Source organism: Theropithecus gelada, chromosome 1 (assembly GCF_003255815.1).
Source record: "Theropithecus gelada isolate Dixy chromosome 1, Tgel_1.0, whole genome shotgun sequence".
Taxonomy (NCBI): domain Eukaryota; kingdom Metazoa; phylum Chordata; class Mammalia; order Primates; family Cercopithecidae; genus Theropithecus; species Theropithecus gelada.
Window position 1 is genome coordinate 116,970,903 of NC_037668.1, and position 9,519 is coordinate 116,980,421.

Below are 9,519 nucleotides of genomic sequence, written 5' to 3' on the forward strand. Positions count from 1 at the left end.
TGAAAAGTTTTGGAAATTAACAGAGTAGAAACCAATGAAATAGAGAATAGAATAAAAAAGTAGAGAAAGTCGATAAAACCAAAAGCTGTTTTTAGAAAAGATCAACAAAATTGACAAAGCTTTTAGAAAAGATCAACAAAATTGACAAAGTTAGACTGGCCAAAATGAAACAAAACAAAATGAAACAATCCAGAAAAACAACAGAATACTTAAAAAACTAAAACTGAGAATGAAACACGAGGCATCACTACTGATCTTACAGAAATAAAGAAGATTATAAGGTAATACTATGAACAACAGTATGTCCACAAATTAAATTATGCAAAATAGGCAAATTCCTAGAAAGACACAAACTACCAAAGCTATCTCAAGAAGAAATAGTTCATCTGAGTAAAAGTAACAAGTAAAGAGATTGAATTACGTATTCGTCCATTTTCGTGCTGCTATGGTAAAATACCTGAGACTGGGTAATTTGTAAAGAAAAGAGGTTTAATTGACTCAGAGTTCCACATGGCTGGGGAGGCCTCAGGAAACTTACAATCATGGCATAAGGCAGGAGAGAGAATAAGAACAGAGCAAATGGGGAAGTCCCTTATGAAACCATTAGATCTTATGAGAACTCACTCACTATCATGAGAACAGTGTGGAAGAAACCACCCTGTGATTCAATTATCTCCACCTGGTCCTGCCCTTGACACATGGGGATTATTACAATTTAAGGTGAGATTTGGTTGGGGACACAGAGCTAAACCATATCAATTATTAATCGTAAAACTACCACAAGAAAATTACAGCCCCAAATGACTTCACTGGCTACTTCTACTAAACAGCTAAAGAAGAATTTATACAAGTTTCTTACAAACTTGACCAAAAATAGAAGAGTACAATTTCCCATTCAGTTTGAGGCAATATTACAATGCTATGAAACCAAAAGACATCACAATTAAAGTGTAGATCACTATATTTTATGAAAAAGGATGCAAAAATCCTCAATAAAATACTAGCAAACCAAATCCCAGAAATATATACCAAGACTTATATGAAGTGGGATTTATCCCATGAAAGCGAGTATGGTTTAACATGTGAAAATCAGTTAGTATAAAACACCATGTCAACAGAATGAAAGACAAAAACCATATAATCATCTCAATATACCCAGGAAAAGCATTTGATAAAATTTGATACCCCTTCCTGATAAACACAGTCAACACACTGAGGACAAAAGGGAGCATTCTCAGCTTTATAATGTCTTACGAAGTTTTATTTTGATACAATTTTAGACTTGAGAAAAGCAGCAAAATAGTACAAAGTTTCTGTACAATTTTTTCCTCAGTTCCCCAAATGTTATTATTTTAAATTTATTTTCTTTCTTTCTGAACTATTCAAGAGTTAGTGACAGATATAATGGCTCTTTATACCTAAAAAATTCATTGTGTGTTTCTTAAAAAAGAGAAATTATTTTACAGAGCCACAGTATATTTGTGTAAAGTCCTTCTTAGGCCATACACTTTTTTTTCTAGTTTACTATTTAAATTTTTTTTATATTTCAACTCTTATTTTAAGTTCAGGGGTACATGTGCAGGATGTGCAGGTTTGTTACACAGGTAAATGTGTGCCATGGTCGTTTCCTGCACAGATCATCCCATCACATAAGTACTGAGCCCAGCATACCTTAGCTACTCTTCCTAATGCTGTCCCTTCCCAAAACCCCCCCAACAGGTCCCAGTGTGTATATTCCCCACCATGTGTCCATGTGTTCTCATTATTTGGCTCCCACTTATAAGTGAGAACATATGGTGTTTGGCTTTTTGTTTCTGCGTTAGTTTGCTGAGGATAATGGCTTCCAACTTCCATCTCCATCCATGCCCCTGCAAAGGACATGATCTCGTTCCTTTTCATGGCTGCATAGTTAACAGCTGGAATTCTGTGTCTCCTTCTGGAAGGGAAAACAATATGTAACAGACTCTTTAGACCTGTTCTTGCAAGTGTAACATGGATATGTGCCTTTAAGAAGCAAATATTAATAGTTAATATCGGATTTTCTCTGCCTATCTACTGGGAAATGATAGACGGTTGATTCAGGACTGGTGGAATCCTTTGGTGTCATTCTTGAAGCTTTTTAAGGTGAGGGATTGCAGCACTCTGTGTTGGGACTACTTACTTGTGCATTTGTCGCTGAGATAATAAACATTATTCACAAATTTTAAAATGTTCAAACTATTAAGAGATCTTAGTTAGTATATCTCAGAACCAAAAGTCTGCATGTGGTATTTAGTTAGTAAATAATGTTTACAAGGACAAATTTATTTACAAGGCATGATTTTCCAACTGAATGAATATAGAAGAACTCTCAAAATATGTTAAAGACTCCACGGAGCATATGAAGGCTTGAGTTTTTTTAATTCAATGTAAATCAAATAAAAGCACTTATCAAAGTCTTGAAGAATATTTGTTATCATTTTGAATGAATAGTGGCAATTATTGTATTTTAACTGAGGCTTGCTCTACATGAGGTTATGATTGAAACTGACATTCCTGGAATAATGGATATTTCATAAGAATCATGAAACTACTTGCTGAATATTATTCATTTTGACGTGACTATTTGGAAAAATGCCAAAATCAAAAAAAGACAAATGTGTCATCTGTATTCAAAATAGAGTAAAATGAATTAATCAAAATAAAAAATATAAAAATATTTGGGAAAAAGACAGACCCCAAAATACTACTCTAGTATTATAAGTTTTTCATGAGATTGGACAAATACTAATCAATTAATGATTATTATGAGTTGAAGGTATTATAGAAAACCATGAAAGTTTGTAAATGTTTTCATTTCTTGACACCTGAAAGCAATGTTTCTGGGATAAAGTGGAATATATATGTTCTGGATGTTTGCAGCATTCTATTGAACAGTGTTTGTGGACAGTAGTATAACTATATCATTTGACAATATAGCTATTATGAAAAGTAAAGACAAAGGATTGCATGCACTTTTAAAATTATACTTTAAGTTCTAGGGTGCATGTGCACAATGTGCAGGTTTGTTACATAGGTATACATGTGTCATGTTGGTTTACTGCACCCATTAACTCGTCATTTACATTAGGTATTTCTCCTAATGCTATCCTTCCCCTTGCCCCCACCCCAAGACAGGCCCTGGTGTGTAATGTTCTCCACCCTGTATCCCAGTGTTCTCATTGTTCAATTCCAGCCTGTGAGTGAGAGAATGCGGTATTAGATTTTTTGTCGCTGTGACAGTTTGCTCAGAATGATGGTTTCCAGCTTCATCCATATCCCTGCAAAAGACAGGAACTCATCCTTTTTTATGGCTGCATAGTATTCCATGGTGTATATGTGCCACATTTTCCTAATCCAATCTATCATTGATGGACATTTGGGTTGGTTCCAAGTCTTTGCTATTGTGAATAGTGCTGCAATAAACACATGTGTGCATGTGTCTTTATAATAGCATGATTATAATCCTTTAAGTATATACCCAGTAATGGGATGGCTGGGTCAGATCGTATTTCTAGTTCTAGATCCTTGAGGAATCACCACACTGTCTTCCACAATGGTTGAACTAGCTTACACTCCCACCAACAGTTTAAAAGCATTCCTATTTCTTCACATCCTCTCCAGCGTCTGCTGTTTCCTTTTTAATGATTGCCATTCTAACTGGTGAGAGATGGTATCTCATTGTGGTTTTGATTTGCATTTCTCTGATGACTAGTGATGATGAGCATTTTTTCATGTGTCTGTTGGCTGCATAAATGTCTTCTTTTGAGCAGTGTCTGTTCATATCCTTTGCCCACTTTTTGATGGAGTTTTTTGTTTTTTTCTTGTAAATTAGTTTAAGTTCTTTGTAGATTCTGGGTATTAGCCTTTCATCAGATGGGTAGATTATAAAAATTTTCTCCCATTCTGTAGGTTGTCTGTTCACTCTGATGGTAGTTTCGTTTGCTGTGCAGAAGCTCTTTAGTTTAATTAGATCCCATTTGTCAATTTTGGCTTTTGATGCCATTGCTTTTGGTGTTTTAGTTATGAAGTCCTCGTCCATGCCTATGCCCTGAATGGTATTGCCTAGGTTTTCTTCTAGGGTGTTTATGATTTTAGGTCTAACATTTAAGTCTTTAATCCATCTTGAATTAATTTTTGTATAAGGTGTAAGGAAGGGATCCAGCTTCAGCTTTCTATACATGGCCAGCCAGTTTTCCCAGCACCATTTATTAAATAGGCAATCTTTTCCCCATTGCTTGTTTTTGTCATGTTTGTCAAAGATCAGACGGTTTTTAGAAGTGTGGTGTTATTTCTGAGGTCTCTGTTCTGTTCCATTGGTCTGTATCTCTGTTTTGGTACCAGTACCATGCTGTTTTGGTTACTGTAGCCTTGTAGGATAGTTTGAATTCAGGTAGTGTGATGCCTCCAGCTTTGTTCTTTTTGCTTAGGATTGTCTTGGCAATGTGGGCTCTTTTTTGGTTCCATAGGAACTTTAAAGTAGTTTTTTCCAATTCTGTGAAGAAAATCATTGGTAGTTTGATGGGGATGGCATTGAATCTATAAATTACCTTGGTATGGCCATTTTCATGATATTCATTCTTCCTATCCATCAGCATGGAATGTTCTTCCATTTGTTTGTTTCCTCTTTTATTTCATTGAGTAGTGGTTCGTAGTTCTTGAAGAGGTCCTTTACATCCCTTGTAAGTTGGATTCCTAGGTATTTTATTCTCTTTGAAGCAATTGTGAATGGGAGTTCACTCATGATTTGGTCTCTGTTTGTCTGTTCTTGGTGTATAGGAATGCTTGTGATTTTTGCATATTGATTTTGTATCCTGAGACTTTGCTGGAGTTGCTTATCAACTTAAGGAGATTTTGAGCTGAGACTATGGGGTTTTCTAGATATACAATCATGTCATCTGCAAACAGGGAAAATTTGACTTCCTCTTTTCCTAATTGAATACCCTTTATTTCTTTCTCCTGCCTGATTGGCCTGGGCAGAACTTCCAACACTATGTTGAATAGCAGTGGTGAGAGTGGGCGTCCCTGTTTTGTGCCAGTTTTCAAAGGGAATGCTTCCAGTTTTTGCCCATTCAGTATGATATTGGCTGTGGGTTTGTCATAAATAGCTCTTATTATTTTGAAATATGTTCCATCGATACCTAGTTTATTGAGAGTTTTATCATGAAGGGCTGTTGAATTTTGTCGAAGGCCTTTTCTGCATCTATTGAGATAATCGTGTGGTTTTGGTTGTTGGTTCTGTTTATGTGATGGATTACTTTTATTGATTGGCGTATGTTGGAACAGCCTTGCATCCCAGAGATGAAGCCGGCTTGATTATGGAGGATAAGCTTTTTCATGTGTTGCTGGATTCAGTTTGCTAGCATTTTATTGAGGATTTTCACATTGATGTTCATCAGGGATATTGGCTTAAAATTCTCTTTTTTTGTTTGTCTCCGCAAGGCTTTGGTAGCAGAATGATGCTGGCCTTATAAAATGAGTTAGGGAGGATTCCTTCTTTTTCTATTAATTGGAATAGTTTCAGAAGGAATGGTACCAGCTCCTCTTAGTACCTCTGGTAGAATTCGGTTGTGAATTCATCTGGTCCTGGACTTTTTTTGGTTGGTAAGCTATTAATTTTTGCCTCAATTTCAGAGCCTGTTATTGGTCTATTCACGGATTCAACTTCTTCCTAGTTTAGTCTTGGGAGGGTGTATGTGTCTAGGAATTTATCCATTTCTTCTCAATTTTCCAGTTTATTTGTGTAGAGGTGTTTATAGTATTCTCTGATGGTAGTTTGTATTTCTGTGGGATCGGTGGTGATATCCCCTTTATCATTTTTTATTGCATCTATTTGATTCTTCTCTCTTTTCTTCTTTATTAGTATTGGTAGAGTTCTATCAATTTTGTTGATCTTTTCAAAAAACAACTCCTGGATTCACTGATTTTTTGTGTCTCTATCTCCTTCAGTTCTGCTCTGATCTTAGTTATTTCTTGCCTTCTGCTAGCTTTCGAATGTGTTTGCTCTTGCTTCTCTAGTTCTTTTAATTGTGATGTTAGGGTGTCAATTTAGATCTTTCCTGCTTTCTCTTGTGGGCATTTAGTGCTATAAATTTCCCTCTACACACTGCTTTAAATGTGTCCCAGAGATTCTGGTCCATTGTGTCATTGTCCTCACTGGTTTCAAAGAACGTCTTTATTTCTGCCTTCATTTCGTTAAGTACCCAGTAGTTATTCAGGAGCAGGTTGTTCAGTTTCCATGTAGTGGAGCGATTTTGAGTGAGTTTCTTTATCCTGAGTTCTAATTTGATTGCAGTGTGGTCTGACAGACAGTTTGTTGTGATTCCTGTTCTTTTACATTTGCTGAGGAGTGCTTTACTTCCAATTATGTGGTCAATTTTGGAATAAGTGAGATGTGGTGCTGAGAAGAATGTATATTCTGTTTATTTGGGGTGGAGAGTTCTGTAGGTGTCTATTAGGTCTGCTTGGTGCAGAGCAGAGTTCAAGTCCTGGATATCCTTGTTAACCTTCTGTCTTGTTGATCTGTCTAATATTGACAGTAGGATGTTAAGATCTCCCCTTATTATTGTGTGGGAGTCTAAGTCTCTTTGTAGGTCTCTAAAGACTTGTTTTATGAATTTGGGTGCTCCTGTATTGAGTGCATATATATTTAGGATAGTTAGCTTTTCTGGTTGAATTGATCCCTTTACCATTATGTAATGGCCTTCTTTGCCTCTTTTGATCTTTACTGGTTTAGAGTCTGTTTCACTAGAGACTAGGATTGCAACCCCTGCTTTTTTTTTTTTTTTTTGCTTTTCATCTGCTTGGTAGATCTTCCTCCATCCCTTTATTTTGAGCCTATGTGTGTCTGTGCACATGAGATTGGTCTCCTGAATACAACACACTGATGGGTCTTGGTTCTTTATGCAATTTGCCAGTCTGTGTCATCTAATTGGAGCATTTAGCCCATTTACATTTAAGGTTAATATTGTTCTGTGCGAATTTGACCCTGTCATTATGATATTAGCTGGTTATTTTGCTCGTTAGTTGTTGCAGTTTCTTCCTAGCATCAATGGTCTTTACAATTTGGCATGTTTTTGCAGTGGCTAGTACCAGTTGTTCCTTTCCATGTTTAGCATTTCCTTCAGGAGCTCTTGTAAGGCAGGCCTGGTGGTGACAAAACCTCTCAGCATTTGCTTGTCTGTAAAGGATTTTATTTCTCTTTCACTCATGAAGCTTTGTTTGGCTGGATATGAAATTCTGGATTGAAAATTCTTTTCTTTAAGAATGTTGAATATTGGCCCCCATTCTCTTCCGACTTGTAGAGTTTCTGCCAAGAGGTCTGCTGTTAGTCTGATGGGTTTCCCTTTGTGGGTAACCTGACCTTTCTCTCTGGCTGCCCTTAACATTTTTTCCTTCATTTCATCTTTGGTGAATCTGACAATTATGTGTCTTGGAGTTACTCTTCTCAAGGAGTATCTTTTTGGTGTTCTCTGTATTTCCTGAATTTGAATGTTGGCCTGCCTTGCTCGGTTGGGGAAGTTCTTCTGGATAATATCCTGAAGAATGTTTTCCAATTTGGTTCCATTCTCTCCGTCACTTTCAGGTATGCCAATCAAACATAGATTTGATCTTTTCACCATATTTCATGGAGGCTTTGTTTGTTTCTTTTTACTCTTTTTTCTCTAAACTTGTCTGCTTGCTTTATTTCATTAATCTGCTCTTCAATCACTGATACCCTTTCTTCCACTTGATCGAATCTGCTATTGAAGCTTGTGCATGCATCACGTAGTTCTCTTGCCATGGTTTTCAGCTCCATCAGGTCATTTAAGATCTTGTCTACACTGTTTATTCTAGTTAGCCATTCATCTAATCTTTTTTCAAGGGTTTTATCTTCCTTCTGATGGGTTCGAACATCCTCCTTTAGCTCAGAGAAGTTTGTTATTACTGACCTTCTGAAACCTACTTCTGTCAGCTCATCAAAGTCATTATGTGTCCAGCTTTGTTCTGTTGCTGGTGAGGAACTGTGATCCTTTGGAGGAGAAGAAGTGCTCTGGTTTTAAGAATTTTCAGCTTTTCTGCTCTGGTTTCTCCCCTTCTTTGTGGTTTTTGTCTACCTTTGGTCTTTGATATTGGTGACCTACAGATGGGGTTTTGGTGTGGATGTCTTTTTTTTGGTGTTGATACTATTCCTTTCTGTTTGTTAGTTTTCCTTCTAACAGTCAGGTCCCTCAGCTGCAGGTCTGTTAGAGTTTGCTGGAGGTCCACTCCAGACCCTGTTTGCCTGGGTATCACCAGTGGAGGCTGCAGAACAGCAAATATTGCAGAACAGTGCATACTGCTGCCTGATCCTTCCTCTGGAAGCCTTTTCCCAGAGGGGCACCCGCCTGTATGAGGTGTCAGTCAGCCCCTACTGAGAGGTGTCTCCCAGTTAGGCTAAATGGGGGTCAGGGACCCAATTGAGGAGGCAATCTGTCCGTTCTCAGAACTCAAACACCATGCTGGGCGAACCACTGCTCTCTTCGGAGCTTCAGACAGGAACGTTTAAGTCTGCAAAAGTTTCTGCTGACTTTTGTTCAGAGGCAGCAGGCCTTGCTGAGCTGTGGTGGCTCTTCCCAGTTCGAGCTTCCCCAGCCACTTTGTTTACCTACTCACGCCTCAGCAATGGTGGATGCCCCTCCCCCTGCCAGGCTGCTGCCTCTCATGTCAATCTCAGACTGTTTTGCTAGCAGTGAGCAAGGCTCTGTGGGCATAGGAACCACTGAGTCAGCTGCGGGATATAATATCCTGGTGTGGAAAAGTACAGTATTTGGGCGGGAGTGTCCCGTTTTTTCCAGGTACAGCCTGTCACGGCTTCCTTTGGCTAGGAAAGGGAAATCCCCCAGCCTGTTGTGCTTCCTGGGTGAGGTGATACCTGGCCCTGCTTCAGCTCACCCTCTGTGGGCTGCACCCACTGTCCAACCAGTCCCAATGAGATGAACCAGGTACCTCATTTGGAAATGCAGAAATCACCCGTCTTCTGCATTGATCACTCTGGGAGCTGCAGACTGGAGCTGTTCCTATTTGGCCATCTTGTTATGGAACTTCTTTGCATGCACTTTTATTTATTTTTTTTTATTTTATTTTTTATTTTTATTTTTATTTTTTTTTGAGGCGGAGTCTCGCTCTGTCGCCCAGGCTGGAGTGCAGTGGCCGGATCTCTGCTCACTGCAAGCTCCGCCTCCCGGGTTTACGCCATTCTCCTGCCTCAGCCTCCCGAGTAGCTGGGACTACAGGCGCCCGCCACCTCGCCCGGCTAGTTTTTTGTATTTTTAGTAGAGACGGGGTTTCACCGTGTTAGCCAGGATGGTCTTGATCTCCTGACCTCGTGATCCGCCCGTCTCGGCCTCCCAAAGTGCTGGGATTACAGGCTTGAGCCACCGCGCCCGGCCTGCATGCACTTTTAACAAATCATTTATAAGTAAGTAGACTGTGTTGTATGGTACTCATTCCATGTACCTCTCTCATTTTTCTTTCTTTTTT